The following is a 25954-nucleotide window of genomic DNA, read 5'->3' as shown; positions in this document are numbered from 1 at the left end:
ATGTCTGAGCTTAGATGAGATCGGTTGCCTATTCAACCACTCACTCAATGTTTGAATGGGATCAGGTGACATTCAGAGAATAGGATTCATCCTTCAAAGATGCGTTACACATTTACCTTCCGTACAAAAGGATTTTTCAGTACAAAGAAAGTGAGATGAGAATGGAATTTTTACAGTCAGACATGAAGAACAGCAATGGAAAACCTCTCCTAATAGGGAACTGAATCCAATATGCGAGCGTAAACTCAAATTACAACTAAAATTACCAACTATTTAATTAATGCTATGGATTACACTACGAAATTTAAACAATAGGCTGAAAGTAAAAGATTATATTAAAAATGTAATTTACTTGACAGGAAAATTAAAAAATTATTCTATAGAATATAATTTATTAGTAATTAAAAGATAGATAGGCTTTGATTGGGTTGGTATGAGACGAAATTTTCATCTTGTATTCCTCTTCTATTTATACATTTACTCTGATCATCTAGATTTTTCCCACGTTCTGACGATTCTTGTAACTGTTTACCACTCTATAGTCTTTTAAATGCTTTCACGTTCTAACAGTTGTTATAATTGTTCAGCACTACAAAACCTTATGAAGACTTACTTGCCACATGTCCTAGTAACTACTCTAAGCATCCTTGGTGACTCAGCTGCATTCCACTCGGTCGCTCGATCGAGCTCTTAGATGACTATCAGCCACTTGATCAAACTCTTGAATGACATCGGTCACTTGATCAATCTACTAGATGACTATCAACCACTTGATCGACTTTTTTGAATTAATATTGGTCACTTGCTCGACTTTTTGGATGGACATCGGTCACTTAGTCAACCACTTAATTAATTTGCTTTTGAATATTCCTCCCAACTACTCATGTCGTGTCATCTCCATCTGATGTGATTTCGTAAAAATCACTCCATCTTTAAAAATCTTTAGTTAACAATATATTTCCCTAGTTATAATACATGTTTTTTTCAATTGAGTTTTTCAAGAACAACAAGAAATATGGTACAACATTGCTATGTCATTTATTCAGTCAAGATTGGCCCAGACACCCCAAATCTCCTATTTGTTATTGAGCATACCATTTTCTGAAAATGGTACAGTATGCATGCGGATTGACAATGGGTGAGGTGTCTTTGCAGCCGTTCAAAGGGCCAACAGAAATTTGGAATTCAAAGCGGGAGATATTTCATGGGGGCGTATTCAAGGCGATCTTTCTTAGAAAATACCTCCATCCACGTGGCCACGTCATTGTGATAGCAATGGGGCCAGCACGAGTATTGTTCGATCAGACAATTCTAGCCATCAGATGGTTGGCTTTCAAACAAACACAGTCAGAAGAATATTTTCGAGTTTCAGTTGAGGCCACATGATTCATTCACCGTGTGGCCCATGGATGAATGGTTTGGATCATCATACAAACAGCACCTACTTGAACAAAACCATTGTGACAAATCTCGTTCTCTACAATTTCTCTCGAGATTTTTAATTTTTGAGGTTTCTGATGGGAATTATTGTAAAAATGTTGCTGAAATAAATATATGTACTGTAAATTAATTAAAATATTTATATAACAAAGGTGATAGTTCGTGTGTCTGTGTGTGTAGCCGACAACATAAATAAGCATTTCATGCTCTGGTGCATTGACCAGTGCAAGTGGCTCCACCGTGATGTGCATGTGAACTTCACTCCATGCATTAGATGCATCAGCCCGTGGGCTACACGAGTGAAAACAGTGTGAAGGGGATGCCCACCCTTCAAACTATTTCATTTGGTGTGGTCCACTTAAATCATAGATAGGGTTGATTTTTGGGCCCTGAGTGTACATTTTAGTGTTACATGTAATAGTTAGGGTGGATTTTGGAAATACATTATGTTGGCCCTCCTCGCTAGACCACAATTTCACTTAAATGGGTTTTATGATGGATAGGGATTGGGGTGTGAGGCCCTCACCACCCTTTTATTGTGGTGTGAAGACTATGGGCACATTATAATGTATGTGTTTTATCCACATTATCTATCTATTTCTCCAACTCATTTTAGGGCATGACTCTAAAATTAAAGCATACCCAAAGCTCAAGTGGACCACACCACAGGAAACAGTGGGGATGATGATGCCGACCATTGAAACCATCCTAGGACGATGGTGATGTTCTTTGTCATCTAAACTACTGATACAGTAGTGTCATGGAACTGGATGATGTGAAAACACAAATATCAGCTCCATTTAAAATTTTGTGGCCTCCAAGAAGTTTTCAACCATAGGCAATCAATTCTTACTATTTCTTCCTTGTGATGTGGTCCACTTGAGCATTGATATACTTCAATTTTTATCTCTTGCCCTAAATTGGGCTGGAAAAATGGATGGACAATATGGATAAAACACATACATCATGGTAAGCCCCACAAAGTATTCACACCACGGTAAAAGGAGCGACAACCTCACTGCACAATCGGATTCCACCAAAAAAGCCAATTAGATGAATTTGTGGTCCAATTGGGGTGGACCCACCATCATGCATTTTCAAAATCTATTTTAACCATAAGGTGAATGAACTCATTTCAAGCCTCAGGCTAAAAAATAATTCCCATTCATCATTTAGCTAGGATTTGTAGGTGAGACTATAATGGTTAGATGATCATTTTGTTCGCATCAAAGAGCCGAATTTCATGGGTAAGATAGCTGATATATAATCTCTAAGCATATAGGCACGAAAGCATCACTATTTGAAATTTAGGGAACTTCCTAGTAGCCTAATCGTGTGATTCTGGGCATAAGATAGAGAGATTGGTAATTTAATCAGTTTATGCTTTCTGCAGCATTGTACTAGCTAGTAATAGATGAGTTACATTGAAACTAAACTAAAATAGGCATCCATGAGGGACAAAGGATAAACAATATTGCATTGTATAAGAAAGTTGTATTAAATTGTATTCAGAGTAAATTTCCATAATTTTCTTTAAATTGATTGGATAATCAATAAACATGGCCGATTATGCACTTATATTTTGTTATTTATGTGTTGTTAGGAATTGTTTTCTATAATATGGCCCACTGGATGGGTTTACGGAGCTAACTTTTTCGCAAGCCGATCCTCATGCTGGATCCAACCTAATGAAAGAGTGGAATATCACGTGTACAAGACAGATTGAACGTTATCAGCTAGGAAGACAGTAGTTTTTGGTCGAACCCAATCAGCACATGTCAAAGTGGTACGTGTGAGTGAAATCTACTTCATCCATCAAAGAAGCTGAACCATGTAATTAAATGCCCTTATTTACTGTGAGCCCAACTCAAAACCAAGATCCAAAGATCACTGGAACTATACTAGGATCGCAAAGGACCTAGACAGTTTAGCCCGGATACGGGTGCTTTAGACCCAACCTGTTGACAGCCCTACTAGCTCATAGCAATTTGTAAAAATTAGTTTGTAGAAAAATCAGATAATTAGTTAATTAGACCTTATTTATGATTCGACCAAATCAGGCCTGTTAAGCGCCCACATGCATGTGCCTTAAAAAAATCCCATACGTGCTAGTTTGGCACAGAGGTTCAAGATCCAAGCCATCATCAGGTGGGTGGGTCCGTCCATGTCTACTCCACTCATCAGGAAGGCCACATACTAGAAACAACAGTCATTTCGGAAACTGTGGCCTACCTGATAACATCTGCCTTGTATTTTGCCACTCGATGGACGGCTTGGATACCAATGCGAGGCATGCAGACAGTTGGGTTGTCGATGCAGCATGTTTGGGCTGGAGTAGGGTCCACATGAGCCTGGCCCGCTATGATTTGGCAATGGTCAATGTGCCAAGCTATTCGGACTCAAGACCACCTGTAGTAGATTTGATAAACTAGGCCTGGGGTTGGCCAATTTACTAGTGGGCCTGAAAAAAAGCCCAATCACAGCCACGGCCTTAGAAATGTCGCGGAAGCACGGGATTCCCTCTTTTCATCTTTCAGTGGACAGGAAGAGGACAGCCCATTGCGTCCTGCCCCCGCCTGGAGCTCCGTGGGGCCCATAGTGATGTATGGGTTTTATCCACTCCGTCCATCCATTTTTACAGATCATTTTAGGTGTGATTCTAAAAATTAGGCCGATCCAATTCTCAGGTGGACCACAAAGTGGGAATTGAACGCCGACCATTAAAACTTTCTTGGGAGCCGCATAAGTTTTGATCAAGATGATATTCCTCTATTCGCTTGTATTTTACATTGATTATGATTTATGTGCATCCCAAGGAAAAGAAGATGGTCCTTGCTCAGGCTACAATTGCTTTCCTCGGGATGCAATCCTACGGTAGTTTGTTTGTTACTGTAGCATGTTACCATGGTGCCGGCAGAATGGTAACAACGCAGCTATTTATCCCTCGATAGTTATTATAAGGAGAAATTTACGACGGTGGACCCCACCTTTTATCCATTGGATATTCTTGAAGCAATGCAAACTTAACATACGAACTTAGACCTCCTAGTACGGACACCAAATTCCAGGACGAAAATACCCCTCCTTTTCACAGAAACGGATTGGCTACTCCCCTGCCACCGGCCAATGGTGGATGGTCGGTGGTCTGTGGGCCCCACCATGATGTATGCTTTTCATCCATGCCGTCCATATATTTTTCCAGATTATTTTATGGTATGAGACCAAAAATGAAGTATATCCAAATCTCAAGTGTACCACATTACAGAAACATTGTTGAATTAGCGTCAATCATTAGAAACCTTTAGGGGGCTATAAAAGTTTTGGATGAAGCTGATTTTTGGTTTTTCCCTTCATCTGGGCCTGTATGACCTAATCAACATATTGGATGTCAAATAAACAGTACAGTGGGCCTTAGGAGGATTTTAATGGTGGATATCCAATCACTGTTGTTTTCCTGTGGTGTGGTCCACCTGAGATTTATATCCCTCTCATTTTTTGGAACAAGCCCTAAAATGAACTGTAAAAATGGATGAACGGAATGGATGAAACACATACATCATGATGGGGCTAACAAACCGCCGACCACCAGCCATTGGCCGATGGCAGGGGGAGTAGCCAACCCGTTTCCTTTAACCGTTGACGGATGGTCTTGCGATGGGAACTCAGGTGGGGCCACTGTGATGTTTGTGAGAAATCTTCCCCATCTAACTTCATTCATAGGGTCACAAAGACCTAGATGAAGAGGAAAAACAAATTTCATAATGATCCAAAACTTCTGTAAACCCTAAAAGGGTTTCAATGGTAGACGTTCAATTCCCCACTGCCTTTTACAGTGTGGTCCACTTGATAGTTAGATCTATCTTATTTTTCGTCTCAAGCCTTAATATGAGCTCGCCAAATAGATGGATGGTTTGGATATAACACAGACCTCATGATGGGACCCACAAAAGAAACACAAAAAAAAAAAAAAACACACGGACTGTCCCGGCAGTCTGGCAGAATTTTTATTATTATTTTTTTTTACAGGGAGAATTTTTTCCCCCTTACATTTTTCTCTAATACATAATTATGTAAATATGTATATATAAGTATATAAAAATATTTTTCTATCTTTTATTTCATTTATATGTCGATTTATTTAACAAGCATATCTCCTAAATTAAAATGAGTTACTTAATCGTACCACATATGATTTTGGGGTAGGAGAAGCTAATTTAACCAACCAACATAGTTATTTTCTAAGATTCCATCGGGTCGATAGTCGAAAATCCATTTCATTTTCGCGGTCAATTTCAATCAGTTCGCAGTCAAATTGGAAATTGAGTGGCACAAACCAGAAGTTGAGCAGGGAAACTAGAAATTGAGCGGGGCAAACTGAAAATTGAGCAGGGCAAACTAAAAATTGAGCAGGGCAAACCGAAAATTGAGAGGGGTAAACTAGAAATTGAGCGGGACAAACTGAAAATTGAGCGGGGCAAACCAGAAATTGAGCGGGGCAAACTAGAAATTGAGCAGGGTAAACTGAAAATTAAGCGGGGCAAACTAGAAATTGAGGGGGGCAAATCGAAAATTGAGCGAGACAAACTAAAAATTGAGCGGGACAAATCAAAAATTGAGTGGGGCAAACCAGAAATTGAACGGGGCAAACTAGAAATTGAGCGGGGCAAACTGAAAATTGAGCGGGGCAAACTAGAAATTGAACGGGGTAAGCTGAAAATTTAGCAGGGCAAACTAGAAATTGAGCGGGGCAAACCAGAAATTGAGCGGGGCAAACCGAAAATTGAGCGGGGCAAGCTAGAATTTGAGCGGGGCAAACCGAAAATTGAGCAGGGCAAACTAAAAATTGGAGGACTACTTCATTATGAACACAAGGAAAACATCATTAGTTTCACCATTTCTTCTTAATTAAACTAACGCTTGTAATTCTATTTCCATTTTGCATCCAAACACAGCTCATGTGTTAACTTGAACTATTTCTAGGAATAACAGTTCTTAAGCTCCAACGATTAAAGAATAAGACACATACCAGAACATAGATTCCTCTGTCCTTGAGAATCCTGACATTTTGATTGAAATGGTTCAATATATGATGCATCAAAAAAGATAAGTATCAAAATGTGGTTGATATTTATCCATACCACCCAACCTCCTCAAGCATCTTAGCAGCATTTTGTTGTGCATTGTGTCCACACTAAGCATCAATAATTGTTGTAAGTAATTTGGTTCTTCAATGAGAAAAGCTATCTAAAGTATACAATACTCACCATTAGAGAGTCTAGAGTTCCTGAATACACAAGGTGTCATCAGAAAATAATATTTCAGCAACGGATTTCTCAAATGTCATCAGACCTTCAAATGCATAGGACTCATTGTATCAATGCACAGATGAATTGAATTATAAACATTAGCAAGATAATGACGTTTCCTAGAAGTAATGCTGAGGAACCAGCATTCAAACTACAATTATGCTTCTTTCAAGTCACCTTGAAAGCTGCGGCATTATAATTGGATCCCACACACTCAATTTCTAGTTTGCCTCGCTCAATTTTCAGTTTGCCCTGCTCAAATTCTAGTTTACCCCGCTCAATTTCCAGTTTGCCCCGCTTAATTTCTAGTTTGAGCGGGGCATTAATGAAATTGAGCGGGGCAACCTAGAAATTTAGCGGGGTAAACCGAAAATTAAGCGGGGCAAACATGAAATTCAGCAAGGCAAACATGAAGGTTAAAGGTTATCAAAGAAATTTAAATTTTTGACAAAACAATTAGACAATTTTTGGAGTTTTCGACATATCAAAAACTTTAGTTAACATGTCGACCCGATCGATCAAAGCGTTTCGACCAGTTGACTCGATGGATAGATAGGTTACACAGTTTTGAGTGTTTTTATGCAATTTATTTATATTTCTAGTTGTGATTATATATACTAGTGTAATCAATATTAGGGTTACTACTAAACGTGCTTAAGGGTTTGAAAGGAATACACCCTGGACCATATCTCAAGTGGTAGACTAAGTGAAGATACCTCGTTTCAACATTGAGGTCTGGGTATCGATTCCCTAGTGGGGGTGGCTAATAGTGGAGTGTGCACTAATAGTGGATTGTAAGAATGTTGGAATCATTGGCCATATATGGCATGTTTTCATCTAGTACTGCAATGATTGGTTTAAATTAATCACATTGGGTATATACAGTTTTATAGGCATGAAGTACTATAAACAACTCAAGATAGAATTGTATTAAAGAATAACTTCTCTCCTTGTACGTGAGAGATTGAGAAGATGTAGGTAAGTGAATGAGTTCTACAATGAGTGGACTCTCTCCCATAGCCACTCCCCTATATAAAATGCATTCGGTCCCTAACACAGACCTCATGTTTGCCCCACTAAATTTCTAGTTTGCCTCGCTCAATTTCATGTTGCCCTGTTGAAATTCATGTTTACCCCGCTGAATTTCATGTTTGCCCCACTCAATTTCATGTTTGCCCCGCTCAATTTCTAATTTGCCCCGCTCAATTTCATGTTTACCTCGCTCAATTTCCAATTTGACCGCGAAGTGATTGAAATTAACCACAAAGTGAATGAAATGGATTTTCGACCATCAACCCAATGGAATCTTGAAAAATAACTAGGTTGGTTGGCTAAATTAGCTTATCCTACCCCAAAATCATATGTGGTACGTTAAGTAAATCATTCTAGTTTAGGAGATATGGTTATTAAATAAAATAGACAAAGAAATGAATTAAAAGATAGAAAAATATTTTTATATACTTATATATACATATTTACATAATTATGTATTAGAGAAAAATGTAAAGGGGAAAAAGTTCTCCTTGTAAAAAAAAAATCCACCAGACTGCCGCGGCACTGCCGCCATACCGCGGTAGTACCGCGGCAGTCTGTGATATTTTTTTTTTTACTGTGTTGCTTTTGTGAGTCCCATCATAAGGTCTGTGTTATATCTAAACCGTCCAGCTATTTGGCGAGCTCATATTAAGGCTTAAGATGAAAATAAGACAGATCTAACTATCAAGTGGACCACACTATAAAAGGCACTGTGGAATTAAACGTCTACCATTGAAACCCTTTTAGGGGTTATAGAAGTTTTGGATCATTATGAAATTTGTTTTTCCTCTTCATCCAGGTCCTTGTGACCCTATGAATGAACTGAGATGGGGAGGATTTCTCACAAACATCACAGTGGGCCCTACTTGAGTTCCCAGAGCGTAGGGACGTCCGTCGGCGCTCGTCTCTGCATGCCAGCCAATTCGCAAGGCAGGGGTATTTTCCGTCTTGAAATTCGGTGTCTGTAAGAGGAGGTCTAAGTTCGGATGTTAAGTTTGTATTGCTTCAAGAATATCCAATGGATAAAAGGTGGGGTTCACAGTCGTAACGTTCTCTATTATAAATAGCATATTACCCTAGCTATTTATCCCTCGCCAGTAGTTTTAAGTGTCGGCCAGCCATTGTACCGTCGTCACACCACTGTAGTATAATCCGAAGCTGGTAAGATTCAGACTCTCTAGCTTGTAAAAAGGGGTCACCTCTCGCTCATCGGGCAAATGAAGTACATGAGAAGCTTTCCTAAGTTTTATCTCCATTAGCTTTGCACTTTAGTCTTTGTAATACGGCTTTATACACAATCTTTTTAGTACGTGGTTTGATTATCATTTTTTAGTTGTTGTAGCCTATATTGGTATCATAGCTCCAATATCACACACACGTGACCTCATGAAAGCTTCCCTTGAGGTCAAGTTGCGTGGGCCTCACCATGGTGTGTATCAAACATCCACATTGTGCATTTGGTGGGTCCCCACTAGGTTATGAGATATCTCAAAAAGTGGTCCCATTTGGAGCTCAAGTGAGCCATATCATCTGAAATCGTGTGTAATCATAGATAAAACATCTAAAAGCACTTATTGGGGCCCACTTGAATTTTGGATATGGTTGAAACTTGGTATGACCCCTTACCAAGACACACACAACAGATGGGTTGGATTTTTAAATCACATCTCAATGGGCCCTCTAAACAATCAGGGTGGATATCCACTCTCAATTGTTGTCCATAGTGTGGCCCATTTAAGTCATGGATTCGCCTGATTTTTAGGCCTATAGCCCACCATGGAAGGGTGCATCTAGTTGATTGGGTAGATGTTTGCCATGCATCATGGTGCAGTCCACAAGGGAGCTTCACATGAGGTGGGCATCATTGTACCATTTTCCATATGTGTGTCTATACACACACACACACACACACACACACACACACACACACACTTTGTGTGGTGGGGGAAAGGTCCTATGCGGTCGAGCTCATGGGAACTTCCCATGAGGCCGAGCTATGTGGCCCCACCATGATGTATGTTGAACATCAACACCGTGCATTTGATGGGTCCCCTTTAAATTATAGGATATCCCAAAAATCAAACGTATATGGAACTCAGGTGGGTCGTGCCATCTAAAACCATGTGAAGGCATGCCTGAAACATATAAAAGCACTTCGTGGGGCCTACCTAAAATTTGGTTTGACCTCTCATCCAAGTGGGACACACATAACGGATGGTCTGGATTTGTGAACCTCATCTTGGTGGGCCCAACAAATGATTATGAATGTTTTAATGGAAGATAATCCCTTTCAACTTTTGTATGTGGTGTGGCCCACACAAGTCACGGATTGACTTGATTTTTAAGCTCTAAGCTCACCATGGAATGGTACATTCGACTGATGGGGTAGATGTTCAACATACATCATGGTGGGGCCACACAGCTTGACCTTGTGGGAAGTTCCCATGAGCTCGACGGCATAGAACCTTTTCCAATATATATATATATATATATATATATATATATATAATGCATGGGAACTTCCGGCCCCACCATGATGCATGACAAACATCAACACTGCATTTGATGGGTTCCTTTTAAATTATAGATATCCCAAAAATTAGTCGTATACGGACTGAGGTAGGCTATACCATGTAAAATCATGTGTAGATATGCCTAAAATATATAAAAGCACTTGGTGAGGCCCATTTGAAATTTGGATGCATCTGAAACTTGGTCTAACCCCTCATCCAAGTGGGACACACATAATAGATGGGCTAGATTTGTGAACCACATCTCAGTGGGCCCAACAAATGATTGTGAATGTTTTATTGGAGGGTAACCCCTCTCAACTTTTGTATGTGGTGTGGCCCACAAAAGTCACAGATTGACTTGATTTTCAAACTTAGGCCCACCATGGAATGGTGCATCTAACTAATGGGGTAGATGTTCGACACGCATCACGGTGGGACCCACACAACTTGACCTAATGGAAAGTTCTCCTGAGCTCGACCGCACACACTACAAGAAAAGGGGGCTTTAGCCTCGGTTCAAAATTGAGGCTAAAAAGGTTAAAAACTAAGGCTAAAACCTTTAGCCTCAGTTTTGCCTCAGTTATCCAAACCGAGGTTGTAACCCCCGTGGCCAAAGGCTTTAGCCTCAGTTTTAGCAACCGAGGCTAAAATGACTTCTATAGCCTCCGTTCTTCAAGAAAGTTTAAACTACAAACATGGATCTTGTAAATTAATTTTAATGCCTGCACAGCTTCCCATAAAGCAATATGAAAACCCAAGGATAACAAACATACTGGGAATTCACGAATCTTGTATTACTGGAATGTCCTTCCATCTGCATTCATAATGCCAATCCAATAACCAAAATGAGAAATGGTATCCAAGATACAACATCCAACTTCGAAAAAGGAAAAGGAAAAAAATATCTACTGCAATGCAAGCATAGTTTTCCTCAAAGCAAAACTACAATAAGGTTGGACATACGAACTTCAACTAAGATAAAAAGATGCAACAGAGTGGAAATAAACAATCGCAACAATTTTCTGATTATAGATGCAGTTTTCGCTCAACATTGCTGCAATTGTTTTTGTTTCAAGTCCAACTTAAAATAAATGCAATTGCAACTTGGAACATATCACTCACTAAATAAAATGGGAGTAATCCAATTTTGGATATCTTACTTGTTGGAATTTAATTTAAATCAACTGCACATCCGAATGTAGCTTAAGTTAAAAGCATAGTTGTAGAAACTGCTATAGCAGCATAGTCAGTTGAGTGCCATGCTCATCTGAGCACACATTACTACCACTAGATTGTAGAATATGTTGTCATAAAGGAAAACTGAGCACACATTACTCCAACTTTTGTAAGTTGTCTTTGATGCACATCTGAAATGCCATATACATTGAAGAGAGCACCTGGCTTACGTATTTTATTTTATTTTTTACGAAAAGAAATGTTTGCATTTTTACCCTCAGGGGTACCATGGAGTTGATAAAGAAGGGAGACCCATCTACATCGAGAGGCTTGGTAAAGCTGAACCAAATAAGCTTATGCACATCACTATAGTAGATCGCTACTTAAGTATCATGTATAGGAGTATGAGAGGGTCTTCCGTGAGAAATTTCCTGTATGTTCAATTGCAGTAAAAAGACGCATTAATTCTACAACAACGATCTTGGATGTTCATGGCCTGGTATGTGGCATGTTTGTTCCTTTGTTGCAGTTGGCTTTTTACATTTTGAATGCACTTTGTATCTTTTACATTAGAGGGATTCTCGTCTCTTTGGAGATTCGGGTCCATTTGCATCAATATGGATGACACATTTACCTCACATGGGTTCATTTGTGAGATGGCAGGGGACAAAAAATTTAACAAAGTGTGCTTGGGACCTCCTTGCTGGCATGCAGAAAATTGATTCGAATTACTATCTTGAGGTACCTAATTCTTTTTGTCACTGGGAATGTTCATGCTCCAAACATTTTTTGGTAAATTATTTATCCTATTAATTTATTTTATGCAGACATTACATCAGATGTTCATTGTTAATGCTGGTACTGCTTTCAAGATGGCTTGGATGAGTTTAAAGAAATTTCTTGATCCAAATACTATGGAAAAGATACAAGTAAGAGACCTTCCTTTGGGGACTGTGCTGATTTTATAGCTTTCTGCCACTTTGGGTGAATATGTTTGGGTGCTAAATTTGCAGGTGTTAGGATCCAAATTCCAGAGTAAATTACTTGAAGTCATTGACTCGAGGTAATGTTGATTTTTTCCTTGTGCTTTTACTGTTGAGGTTTCCAAAATGTAGGATGTTTTCTCATTTTTCAGATTGTATCTTCTTTTAGTCAACTTCCAGACTTCTTGGGTGGCTCATGCACCTGTTCTGTTGAAGGAGCATGCTTAAGGTCTAATAAAGGACCTTGGAAAGATCCTGAAATTATGAAGGTAAGTTCTAATAAAGGACCTTGGAAAGATCCTGAAATTATGAAGGTAAGTTGCATTATGCTGTTGAGTGACTGGATGCATACTTCTATCACTTATTGGGCATGATTAACAAAGGAAAAAGTACTGATGCATACTGTTTCCTCATAGCTTGTACACAATGTGGAAGCAACATTTGTAAGGGAAGTCACACTAATATCGGAAGGAGAACAGAGAACCAACTCCTATACTAAGCTAAAACCATTGAAGGCAAGACTCTATCGAGATATTATAGGTTGTTGGTTTGGTATAAACGAGATGGTGTTGCACTGAAACAAGTTGCAGGACAAAGCGTAGGAAGAGAAAATTCAGCAAATGTCTTCCCACATGGATTAAGTTGTGAATTGGCAACAGTTTTGATAGCAGGGAAGTATGAGCAGAGATAATTTCTAACAGGAGATCAGAGTCGCATGTACTACTAGTAGATAAGAAGCAATTGAAGGTTCCTAAGAATCTGTGTTTTATTGCAGGTTCGTGTATTTCAAATCACCAAAAGAAACAGAAAATCCAATGAAATCTCAAAATGTATTTCAAATACATGATATTACATAAATCAAAGATAAATCTCTAAAATCTAAATACAAAAACCTAAATTACAACTTAAATCAGCAAGAATCGAAACAAAATCCAATGAAATCTCTAAGAATAAAGAGACATAAGTTGGATCAAGATCAAAACAGATCAAGCACCAGAAATCAAGAAAAAATTACAAAAATCAAACCCTAAGTGGAAAATCAAAGCTCCAAACAATGAGATCTGAAAGGAAAACAGATCTATCAGCAAGAATCGGATCAAAATCCAATGAAATCTCTCAGAATCGAGAGACATGGATTCATATTAAAATAGATTGAGCACTAAAAATTGAGAAAAAAAATCCATAAGTGGAAAAAAGCTCAGTCTTTTGAGGATCTGATGATCGGGGGGGGAGAGAGAGAGAGAGAGAGAAAGACGATAGATCTGATGAAGACGAGAGAAATATTGGAGAAGACAGAGAGAAGAGCTAGGGTTCGTTTCGGTGAGGAGTTGTAATCGGCGTATATGTCCCTTGTTTATCTAGCCTGCACGGAAATCGGCAATGGAGGAGCAGATTTCGCAGCAGAGAACAAGGTTTTGCTCTCAGATCGAACACCAAACCCTAATCGCTGATATTGCAATGCAAAAACGACAGGATTTTCCACTTCTTGAGCAAGATTTCAGTGAAATCAGCAAAAAAAAACTCCTCAGATCGAACCAAAAAACGCGGAAATTGGATTTTGAACGGCCAAATGGGGAAAACGCACGAAAATGAGAGATTTCTGCCCCGATTTCTGATTTTCAAGAGAAATCAGTAGAAAAAAAAAAAGAGATCGAGTACCTGAAATCGGCGAAGAGATTCAGAAGATGAAAAATTAGGGCTTGAGCTGCGGATTGATTGGAAAACGTAGCGACTGCAATGAAATGCGTCGGCTTCGTTCTTTAAAGATTGTTAAGCCGACACGTGTGTACAACTCATCTAGTGCATAAGCCACCATGTATGATAGCATGACATATAGATGAAATAAATCCACTCCATTCATCATGTAGATCTCACTGTATATATGCTTTTATAAGGATATAAAGGTGGTCCACTCATTTTTTGGGCCACTAAATCAGAAGTAAATGGACGTGTTATAAAACTTCAGTTGATTTTTTTCACAATGGTATTTTTTTCAATTAATTGTGGCCCACCTGTCTAGTGCACCGATCTGCTTCCAGGGACAGTGAATCTATATAATGGTGCCCTTCCAATGAATGGCTTGGATTTTGCAATCGTGTGCCATGCTAGTGTATTTGCTGGCATGTGCGTTAGCTAAGGTTTACACGGTGCATGGGCTTAGCAAAAATAAATATAAATAAAAGCAAGGAGTGGTTGAGAAGCTGGACCGTTGTACTTTTACTTAAAAGAACTAAATGGGTGAAATTATACAATGCTCTGGACAAATGTTTGTTTGTTCATTCTCCATCTTGTGGAAGTGAAGAACATGGGTCAGTGATCTGAACCGATGAAGATAAGGACCCCACTATAAATGGACAATAAATTAAAAAATTCTCTGGATGGAGAGATCCTGACCCTTGTAAGAAACAAAATATGGCAACATTCCACATTCCACGGATAGAAGATAGAAGACCATTTTTTTTTTATGGGGGATGGTTAGCCAATGGGCTATCCAGAGTGAGGTCCTTCATATCAACGGTTTGGATCACGGGGAAGTCGGCCACTCTTGTAAGAAAAAGAGTAAAAACTGTGAAATAGTAATACTTTTTTTTTTCATACGAAGTAAACTTTTGGCCTCGATTGGTAACTGAGGCTGAAAACGTAGAGTTTTGGCCTCGGTTTGTAACTGAGGCTAAAAGTAGAGTTTCGGCCTCAGTGTCTCTACAACTTAGGCTAAAAAAAATTGACTTTTGGCTTTTGTACCTATGCAATTTAGGCTTTAAAAAAAAGGCTAAAAAGTAGGTCTTTCACCATGGTTCCTATGCAATTGAGGTTAAAAAGTAAACCTTTCGCCTCGGTTCCTATGCAACTGAGGTTAAAATGTAGACCTTTCGCCTCGATTTCTATGTAAATGAAGCTAAAAAGTAGACCTTTCGCCTCAGTTTTTATGTAACTGAGGCTAAAAAGTAGACCTTTTACCTCAGTTTCTATGTAACTGAGGTTAAAAAGTAGACTTTGTGCCTCGGTTTCTATGCAACTAAGGCAAAAATGTAGATTTTTCGCCTCGGTTCCTATGTAAATGAAGCTAAAAATTAGACCTTTTGCCTCGGTTCCTATGCAACTAAGGCTAAAAAGTAGACTTTTCGCCTCGATTCCTATGCAACTGAGGCTAAAAATTAGACCTTTCGCCTCGGTTCCTATGCAAGTGAGGCTAAAAAGTAGACCTTTCACCTCGATTCCTATAGAACTGAGGGTAAAATGTAAATTTTTCGCCTCGGCTCCTATGCAACTGAGGCTGAAAATTAGACCTTTCACCTCGGTTCCTATGCAACTGAGGCTAAAAAGTAGACCTTTCGCCTCGATTCCTATGCAACTGAGGTTAAAAAGTAGACTTTAGCCTCAATTACCTAGCAACTAAGGCGAAAAATGAACTTTTAGCCTCAGTTCCTTAGCAACCTAGGCTAAAAAACACATTTAGCCTCCATATTTTCAACTGAGGCTAAAAAATTGAGGCTAAAGGCCTACTTTCTTGTAGTGACAGAACGGTCGAGCTTACTGTGAGAGAGAGAGAGAGTATTGGTATCCCGTGAGCTTTATTGCAGCAAACTTGGTGTGGCGAGCTTACTTAGACGGTAACTAGGGGGCCCGTCATGATACTTTCGTGAAATCCACTCCAACAGAAAGTTCCGTGGTGACAATTCAGTCATGTGACCGAAAAATCAGTTGGAATCATGATTTAGGTAGGCCACACCAAAGGAAAAAGGGAACACCTACCATTGAATTCTATGGGGCCCACTGTTACATTTACGTGGAATCTACTCCAACCATTATCTGCCTCATAAAAAATTCATGCACGTTAGCAAAAAATTAGTCACAAATATAATTTATGTCGGCTATATCAAGTGAAATATTTTGGGTGGTCAGTGTCCCCTACACCATTTTCACTAATGTGGCCCATCTAAATTATGAATATATCCTATGTTTGAGTACTGCCGCTAAATTTTTATCACCCACCTTATAGCCAGAGTGGATTTCACATACGCATCATGGTCAGCCCACCCTATTGTTACAGGATGGCACCACTAGTATTAGGTGGATTCCATACTCGTTACCAACCTTGCTGCTGGCCGATGCTGGTAGCCCTAATCTGTTTATTCATTTTTCTAGCTCATTTTATGGCATGAGCTCAAAAGTGTTAGATCCAATTTCAGGTGGACCACACCGTAGAAAACAGTGGTGATTGAACGCTGATCATTAAAAACTTCCTAGGGTTTTACTGTAATGTTTATTTGCCATCCAACCTGTTGACTAGGTCGTACAGACCTGGATGAAAAGAAAACACAAATACTAGCTTGATCAAAACTTTCATGGACCCTAAGAAATTTGTAATGGTCAGTGTTTAATGGCCACCGTTTTCCTGTGGTGTGGTCCACCTGAGATTTGTATCTTTTTTAGCTCTTGCCACAAAATGATATAGAAAAGTGGATGGACGGCTGGATAAATCACATGAATCATGGTGGGGCCTATAGGGCACCTCTAGTACCAACGGCGAGCGTGGAGGGTACTGTTCATCATGCATTTCGACTACCTCCAGGCTGGGAGTGGGCCCCACCGTGCGTGTGTAAAATCCACTACGATAATATGGTGTATGGAAAGAATTTAGCCATGGGACTCAAAGATCAGCCACATCTATAATTTAGGTGGGCAACATTAGTGAAAATAGTGCAGGATGACTCTCACCTTCCAAACTATTTCAGTTTTTCTAGCCCACATAAATCATGCGCATGCCTAATATTTTGTCCCAATGCATGAATTTCTATAAGGAAGTTAATGATTGGAGTGGATCTCACGTAAACACCTCAGTGGATAATATTTTGTCCCAATGCATGAATTTCCATAAGGAAGTTAATGATTGGAGTGGATCTCACGTAAACACCTCAGTGGATCCAGTAAAAAAATCAACAGTAGGTGTCAACCTCTCCCACATTTTCCCTTGTTGTGGCCTGCTTGAATTACGGATCCACTTAGTTTTTGAGCCCTGCAGGTAAATTATCATCATCCACCTAGTTTTTGAGTCCTGCAGCTAAATTATCGTCATAGACCTCATGATTGGAATAGGTTTCACAAAAGAATCACAGTGGGGTCTACCTTCCATCTGTAGTCTAATTAGCAAGCCCGCATTAGTGTGTCCGAAGTCTCCGGCTGTACAGATAGCAGGAGACCAGGAGACTAGTACTTACTCTCTCTCTCTCTCTCTCTCTCTCTCTCTCTCTCTCTCTCTCTCTCTCTCTCAGATAGCAGGAGACCAGGAGACCAGTACTCTCTCTCTCTCTCTCTCTCTCTCTCTCTCTCTCTCTCTCTCTCTCTCTCTCTCTCTCTCTCTCTCTCTGTAGTCTAATTAGCAAGCCCGCATTAGTGTGTCCGAAGTCTCCCGCTGTACAGATAGCATGTGAGACCTGACCCGAGTTCGCATGTGTGCTTTTGTTTGTGTGAGTATGCATCTCATGTATTTTGGTCCCGCGGTCCTACCGGTCAAATTTCGGCGACCCGCGACCTTCGGATAGTGATTGCGGTCACCCTCGAGTTTGGTCACGTAGACCCAACTCGGATTGACCCAAGACCTATGCCATTCCGACCGCATCGTCGCCGCGATTCCAGCGTCGTGTCTCATGCGTAAATCCGGAGTGTCCATCAAAAGTTATGGGCCGCGCATTATTTGGACCGTTGATTGCATTTTTGGTGGGACCCACCTGATTTCACATTTCCCCATGTGCACTATTCCCCATGTAAGTCACCTTTAGCCTAGCAATGATGGCTTCTTTTCTCAAGAAAACCATGATGAGATTAGCTTCTCTAGGCAATGATGAGCCACCCTATCCCATGAGCAATGATTATTTTCTCTTTTCAAAACTCATCTTTTTCTAAGAAAGCAATCATTTCAACCTTAGAAACTCTCTCATCTCCCTCTCTCTTTCTTCATTTCTCTCTTCTCCTCTTTGCAAATGCTCTCCAATGTCCTCCATTGCTGAACTTTTCCAGCCCTCTTTCCTCTTCTTTCCCCCTAGATCTAACCATCAAAGATCCATCATCACCATTGAACCTCCTTCCTTGAAGCTTAAGGAGCATGGTGGTTGAAGAATCTTGAAGATCCAACAAGTGGGTGAGCATGTAGGATAGATTGCATGGTTCTTATTGTCATAGATCTTTTGTTGCTTCATCTGGAGAGTGTAGGACTCACCACATCAATGGTGAAGGTCCACCACTCCTTGGATAAGGTTTTTTTTTAGCCATCACTTGCATGCATGTGATCTTGATGGGGCCATTCTCCATGGACCCCATCTTGATGAGATTTCCTTTATTCCTCTCTTCTCCACTTTCTATGGTTTTGGATGTAATGATTATGTGGCCCACCTGATGTGTCATGCAACAAGAATTTTTAAATTTTGGGACATCCAGGCCCAAGTTGTTGGACACCCAGGCCCAACTGTGCTGCCTAGTTTTGCTGCTTGATTTGGAAAGCCTTTGGGCCCGATTTTATGGATTTTCTTGGGGAGGTGCTAGGCTTGGGAGTTGTGTGACACATCAGGGTGGACCCCACCTTGTGGAATCTATGATTTATTTCCCATTTATTAATTTTTTTGGGCTAACCTAGACAGCAACATGTTGCTGTCCAGATTGCTGGAATTTTTTTTATGCTGTAATGTATGGGTTGTAGGCCTTGTTTGTGGTCTCCTTTTTCCTGATTTCTTAGACTTCTCTTTGAGGTGTGGACCCCACCTAAAAGTATGCTAAACCTCACCTTCAAATGTCCCTATTTGATCACCCAAAAGGGTGGGCCAAGGAGGGTGGACGGTCCAGATTTTTCTGGACTGTCCAGCTACACTATTTGCTGGAAAATCATAAATATCAGCCTGATTTTGAAATGGTGGGCCACCTTTGTGAACCCCACCTTATTGTATAGTTGTATAGGAAGGTTGGCCTTGCATTTTTCCAAATTTACATAGACCTGGGCCCACTCAAATGGGGTGCTAAAGTCAGGGACAGCAGCATTGCTGCAGCAGGAAAATAAAAATCTGGACCTTGCTGTTCATAAATTGCATGAGTTAAATAAAATATTTTACTATCCCAAAAATCCTAAATTTTTGTAGGGAGGTATCCTACCCATGGTAGGACCTATCCACATAATTTCAGGGCCAAGGAATCCTATTTGGGCATCCAAAAGGGTGGGCCAACATACTCGACTGCCAGAAATTTGTGTTGTGTAGTCCAGCAGCATAGTCTCATAAAAATAATATTAAAAAAATAATTTCTAAAAAGGTGGGCCATATTTCTGGATCCCAACTTGTTTTAGGCTTGATGAGGGACCTTGGGTCCAAATTTCAAGAATTTTGGAGGCCCAGAACCCACCCATTGGATGGCCCAAATTCAGGACAGTTATATTCCAGCAATATTTCACCCTGGATAGATTGTATTATTTAAATTAATTTAAATACTTTTGAGTATCCTAAAATCATGAAAATTTACAGGGAGGTGGTCCACCTATGGTGGGACTCACCTACAAATTTTTGGGGCCAATGGAGCCCTATGCACACCGTGGCAAGTGCTGGAATGGCTCACCACGTTCAGGTGTCCCGATTCACCAGATTTTCTTGATGGTCTGTTTTATTCAAATTAATTAAAATAGTTCTGACCGTCCAAAAATCACAAAATTTTGAGGATTCGTGGTCCACCTATGGGGGGACCATCTTGTAAATTTTCATGGCCATCGGGCCCCTGTACTGACCGTGGTGTCGCCTGCAACTTGGGTCAGTTTTGGGCCAGATACTCAGGCCCGTAGGACTACCCATCACGGGACGCCCCTACCTTGGGCTGTTGCTGGGCCTGTATTCCAGCAGCATGGCCCACTTCTAATATGTGTTGTGCATTCCCCTCTCATCCGGTGGGACCCACTGTGATATGTGTGGGTCACCATGGGCTAGTAACCCATCTGAATTACATAAATTTCTGGATTCCAGCAGGCCCAGGAAGTAGGTGGGCTGAAATTCCAGTAAGGGGCCCAAATTTGCTCCATAGTTGATTGTTTTGGAGCTGTTGTGGCCCACCAGATTTAAGGGAGTATTATACACACTCCTTGCCTTATTTCCTTAGACATTTTTGGGCATAATTAGTTCCTCTTAAGGCCCACCTTTGTGGCGATGTTGGGGGTTAGCCTTAACCAGATTTTTGGTAGTTTATAGGCCCAATGGGCTGGAAACCTATTTCTTGAGCCCAAGATCGTGCAGGGCCAGACCTTATTATTTCACGGGCCCAACGGGCCGTCTACAGGCTGACCGTGTGTATTTATTAGCCGTGATGCCCTCATGAAATGCTTAATTATGGGTTGACTTACGGGGCCCACATAAATGTATAGTGTGGAGGGCCTTGCTAAGTCTTTGGGCTGATGTGGTAAGGCCCACACTGTCAGTATAGGCCATGCCTATGTGTATTCTTGGGTTTTTGGGCTACACTCAAGCCCACCATAATGTATGAATTGGATGACTTTTGTTTTGGGCCATTTCTTTAGGGCCCATTATGTGATATAGTATATGCATGTTTGTGTTAGCAAGTAGGCCTTGTGGACTCAGTTCTTTTGGATAGGCCCATTGATCTTGAGCCTATACTCTCCTATCTATTGTGATGGGCTTAGGGGCAATGATACACAAGAAGTCGGGCCCTTGGCTGCCCATTAAACTGACCCTGTACTTAGGCCAAAAGTGAGGCCCAACTCACTTGTGTTAAATGTGAAACTTGCCCATGTAAACGAATTACTGGGCTGCCCATGAAGCCCACCACAATATGTAGAATTATGACCTTTGTGGTTGGGCCCAAACCTTACTTGAGGGCCCACTATATGGCTTATGAGTTGGGCTTGGTGTATGGCCTACTAGTCCACACATTGCTTAGGCCTTAGATCTTTCATTATATGGGTAGTGGTGAGCTACCTCTTGGAAACCAGTTGAGGTTGGATGTCCTCCTGGGTGATCCTAAGGTAAGCTCATAGGTTTCTCTATGGGTGGTTAAAGGCCCACCATAGACCTTAGGCTATTTATTTAAGGCTCAATGTGCATGTATGTGGAACCTACCTTAATGCATGTTTGGTCCAGGCCGTCCAAGCCTTGGATCGCCCGATTGTGGAAGCACTCTCTGCCTTGGGTTGCTGTTGGACTCACAATCCAGTAGCAGGTCCACTTGATCTTTTCATGATATATACAAACTCTCCATCTGGTGGGGTACCCCAGTGAGTATAGTTGGCCTTCATGAGATTATTTCCACATACTCAACTAATTTCTGGACCTTAGCAGGCCCAGGAAGTCAAATGGGCCAAAAGTTTATCAAAGGGCCTTCGATGTATAATTTTATGGTTACAACTTTATTTGGCTGTGGGGCTCACCATATTGAGAACTTGTGTACGTGTTACATACTTATGCTTTCTTATAATCCTTGGGCTTAATCAGTGCATTCTTTTGAGTCATTTTTAGTGATCTTATGAGGACCACCATCTTAAGATCAGAATTTTGGGACATCCAGTGAGCCCAGATTGGGCAGGGACATCCCAGCTTGGCCCAACCATACATTGGGCCGACTTCCACCATTTTGATGGACTTGTGGGCTGAGGTAAGGATAGTATTGGGCCCTCGGTTGCCTACTTAAATTGCTAATTATTGGGCTGATGTAGTGGGGCCCATTTCATCCAAACTTAAACCTATTTTTGGGCCGTATATTGTGTACGCGGGCTGCCCACCAAGTCCAACTTAATGTATGGATTCTATGGCCATTGGGAATTGGGCCTTGGGCCTTAATTCCCCTATTAGAGCCATGTTGTTAAAAGTGGTATTATATCTTTTTATGGCCTATTATGAGGAATATACGTATGTGGTTACTTTTATTTTTATCTTAAATGTAGGCCTTGGGCCTTTTATCCATATAATTCATGGTAGATATGCATTTTTGGGGAATAGTGGTTAAATGTCCCCATTATGGACCCCTCTAGGTCTGATTGTATTTAAAAATGATTGGATACTTATCTTAGATAGTTGCTAGGCTCATTTCTATATTACTTAGACCCGTAGTTGTATGCTTAGTCTTATGGGCTACCCCAGGTAAATGGGCCCCCACTAGAGGTGGGATTCCTTATGGATATTGTCTAAGTACCTAGTCTTGATTCCTTCTTGGATAGAAGGAATGTAATTTACTTTGTATATCGCCGCATGATGCGCCTAGACCCATCTTCATGGCCCATGTGCATCATTGTATGCTTGGATGACACTGTGTGTGTGGTTATGATTGTGCCATTGGGCATTGCATGCTGTCTTCCCGAGGGACGTAATATTCCCTCTTGAGCATGTTGGATGCTTGGAATTGATGCATAGTTGGTTGTGTGATTCATGCATCTGGCATTGCATAATATGAGTATTATCACCCTTGCTTCATCAGGGTTGTAGCCTCCACAGATACATCGTGGATGGCCATGTTTGGACACCGAAAATGTTACTTGAGCATACTGGGTGCATAGGATGCCCATGAGTGAGATTCTCAAAACTTCCATAGTACCAAGGATCTGCTCCAACGCCGTGACCGGGTGGAATATATGAGTGCACGAGGGCCTTATACCATTAGGCCGCGACTCCCACTGTCGTGTAGTCGGTTAGATAGGGGTGTGGCCTTACTCGCCTAATGTAAGAGGGCATTGCTAGGCTGAGTCTGACCAGTTTGTGAATGGGTCCACTACCGTCAGGCCTTGCTGGTGATTGGTTGTCCACAGGCGGGTAGTGAGGTCTTTTACGCTCGTTTGACTGTGCGGGGTCTGTAGAGCGGCAGTCATCCAGCAGTGTAATGGACCCCGGTGATTTCCTTATGATTGGAAATATACTTGACATACGGTTTGGTTATAAGCACTGACATTACTTGCATCGCATTAGTATTGGTTATGTAAGCCCCTTCATGCATTACCTTGGTATGGCGTCCAGTACTCATTGCATCATATTCATGATAAGCCTTGGTAAGGCTAGTGATATTCTCATTGAGCATGTATCCTTCCTGTATCTCCTATTATTCTTCTGTGCACTATTATCACACACTTACACCACCCTCTAAGCTTCTATAAGCTTATGCACGATTGATGCGTGCAGGAGATCCTAGGCAGGTGTCGCAGTGGCAGAGTTTGGATTAGAGCTGAGCTTGAGGACCCAGTATTGCATCCTTCTTTTCTTTCTTCTATTATCTTATGTATGTCCTTTTGGACTTTATGTAACTTGTAAAAGTTCAAATTCATAGTGGATTTTGTGATATGTGCCTTTTTATTATCAGATTTACTTGTTATGATCTTGGGTATGCTCGTATTGGAAATGGTTATATTGTTATGAAAATCCTCCTTGTAGGATCCCAAGATCGGAACCTACTTCAGGAGCCGAGAATGGGGTACTAGGGAGGCTGTTGCGGCCAGAACCGGCCATCGGGTTCCTTGTGAATCCAGTTACTGAGTCTGGGGCGTGACATAGCAGGAGACCAGGAGACCAGTACTCTCTCTCTCTCATGGGAACTTCCCATGAGGTTGAGCTGTGTGGGCCCCACCGCGATGCATGTCCAACACCATGCATTTGATGAGTCCCCTTTAAATTACGGGATATTCCATAAATCAGCCACATACGGAACTCAAGTGGGCCATACCATCTAAAATCATGAAGACATGGCTAAAACATATAAACGCACTTGGTGGAGCCCACTTGAAATTTGGATGGGTCTGAAACTTGGTCCGACCCCTCATCCAAGTAGGACACATATAATGGATGGGCTGAATTTGTGAACCACATCTCGGTGGGCCCAACAAATGATTATGAATTTTTTAATGGAGGGTAACCCCTCTCAACTTTTGTATGCGGTGTGGCCCCACAAAAGTCATGGATTGATTTGATTTTCAAGCCCTAGGCTCACCATGGAATGGTGCATCTGACTGATGGGGTAGATGTTCAACACGCATCATAGTGGGGCCCACACAACTCAACCTCATGGGAAGTTCCCATGAGCTCGACTGCATAGAACCTTTTCCATAATATATATGTGTGTGTGTGTGTGTGTGTGTGTGTGTGTCTGAATTTTTTGAGAACTCATCTCATGTGATATAAGCACAAAATATGAACAATCAATGTTGTTATGGGTAAAAATGGATTGAACTAAGGCAACTACTATACGAGAATAGCAAACACAGGAAGGTAACCTGGGTTGTATAACTGAGCACGGCCTCCATGAACGGCCCGACAACCTGACCACAAGCAAAGAACCCCAATGCCGCCAAGCCCTCGTTGCTATGACCAATGAGTTATTGTATAGGTCAATTCGATCCCAGCCGAATACTTAACTTTGAAAAACCGACATCAAGATAGCATCAAACCTTAGACCTACAGCTTGGCCTTAGTTGGTCGAGGTTAGCTATCTATTACAATCTTCTCAGGTCCCAACCACTTAACCTTATCACTAAAGTCGTTCCGAGATCTCTACCGAAGATCTTGGAACACAGCTACAACCAACACATGCCAAGTAAGGGAATTTTCCATCCACGAAACTCACCCCAGGGCTATAAATGGAATCCCAATCTACTGAGAGAGATAAGCACTAAAACCCTAACACATATAGACCCAGATTTCCTATATAACTTTGGCATCGGAGGGTCCCCTGCTTTAGCCTGGGTCCCCATTGTTGTTTTACTTGTGCAGGAACTCGGAGGCCTGGTTAGGATAACCAGATTTCTACATCAACAGTTGGTAACGTCTGTGGGAACTCGACAGGTAAAGCCACTGCCATTTTATCTATTATCTCATACCATGGCAAAAGGCAAGAAGAAGACCTTAGCCGCCATCACAATGCCTGCACCCGCTTCAGTCGATCATTCTGTTGACATTTGGAAATACACCCTCCTAGCATCAAGCGGGTTCCACCCCTAAAGTGCTCGCGCCCAGGTCCCGTAGTCGGTGGTTGACTTGTCTCTCTGGAAAACTAGGTCGAGCCTTTAAATGGCAATATAAACCAACTAATGAAGATCTTTGAGAGATGAAACCCTCCCCTCGGCCACGAGGCAGAGGCTGGCGCTGCCACTGAGTAGTCCCGACCTCCACGAATCCCCCAAGACCTCTATGGAGGGAAGCAAATCCAAGCGCCTGCTCAAACTGCAAGAACTGCCATGCTCGTTGAATCTGACCTGTGTCATACGATGGAGAACAGGAGGCGCAACAAAGCCCCTAAGATAGTAGGGAAAAATGAGGTCCCCTGGGAGGCAAAACTCAAGGAGCTACAAGGCCAAATCGGCGATATTCACCAAGCCTACCGCGCCCAAATACCAACCCCTCTCGAGGTTATGCTAGAGGAGATTGAGCCTCTGTTTACCAATGATATTATGGGAGCACAACTCCTTCCTAAATTCTGAATGTCACAAATTGCCCCCTACTCCGAATCTGGTGACCCAGCCAAGCATTTGGAATTGTTCAGGATA

General features: G+C 41.2%; 1 pseudogene; it reads left to right on the top strand.

Moving 5' to 3' along the window:
• Positions 1-1107: 1107 nt before the first annotated feature.
• On the top strand, positions 1108-25409 carry LOC131228836 (phosphatidylinositol/phosphatidylcholine transfer protein SFH13-like; annotated as a pseudogene).
• Positions 25410-25954: the final 545 nt, after the last annotated feature.

This window comes from Magnolia sinica, chromosome 16 (assembly GCF_029962835.1).
Source record: "Magnolia sinica isolate HGM2019 chromosome 16, MsV1, whole genome shotgun sequence".
Classification (NCBI taxonomy): Eukaryota; Viridiplantae; Streptophyta; class Magnoliopsida; order Magnoliales; family Magnoliaceae; genus Magnolia; species Magnolia sinica.
The sequence above is the reverse complement of the archived record's forward strand: the minus strand, read 5'-3'. Positions and strand labels throughout refer to the sequence as shown.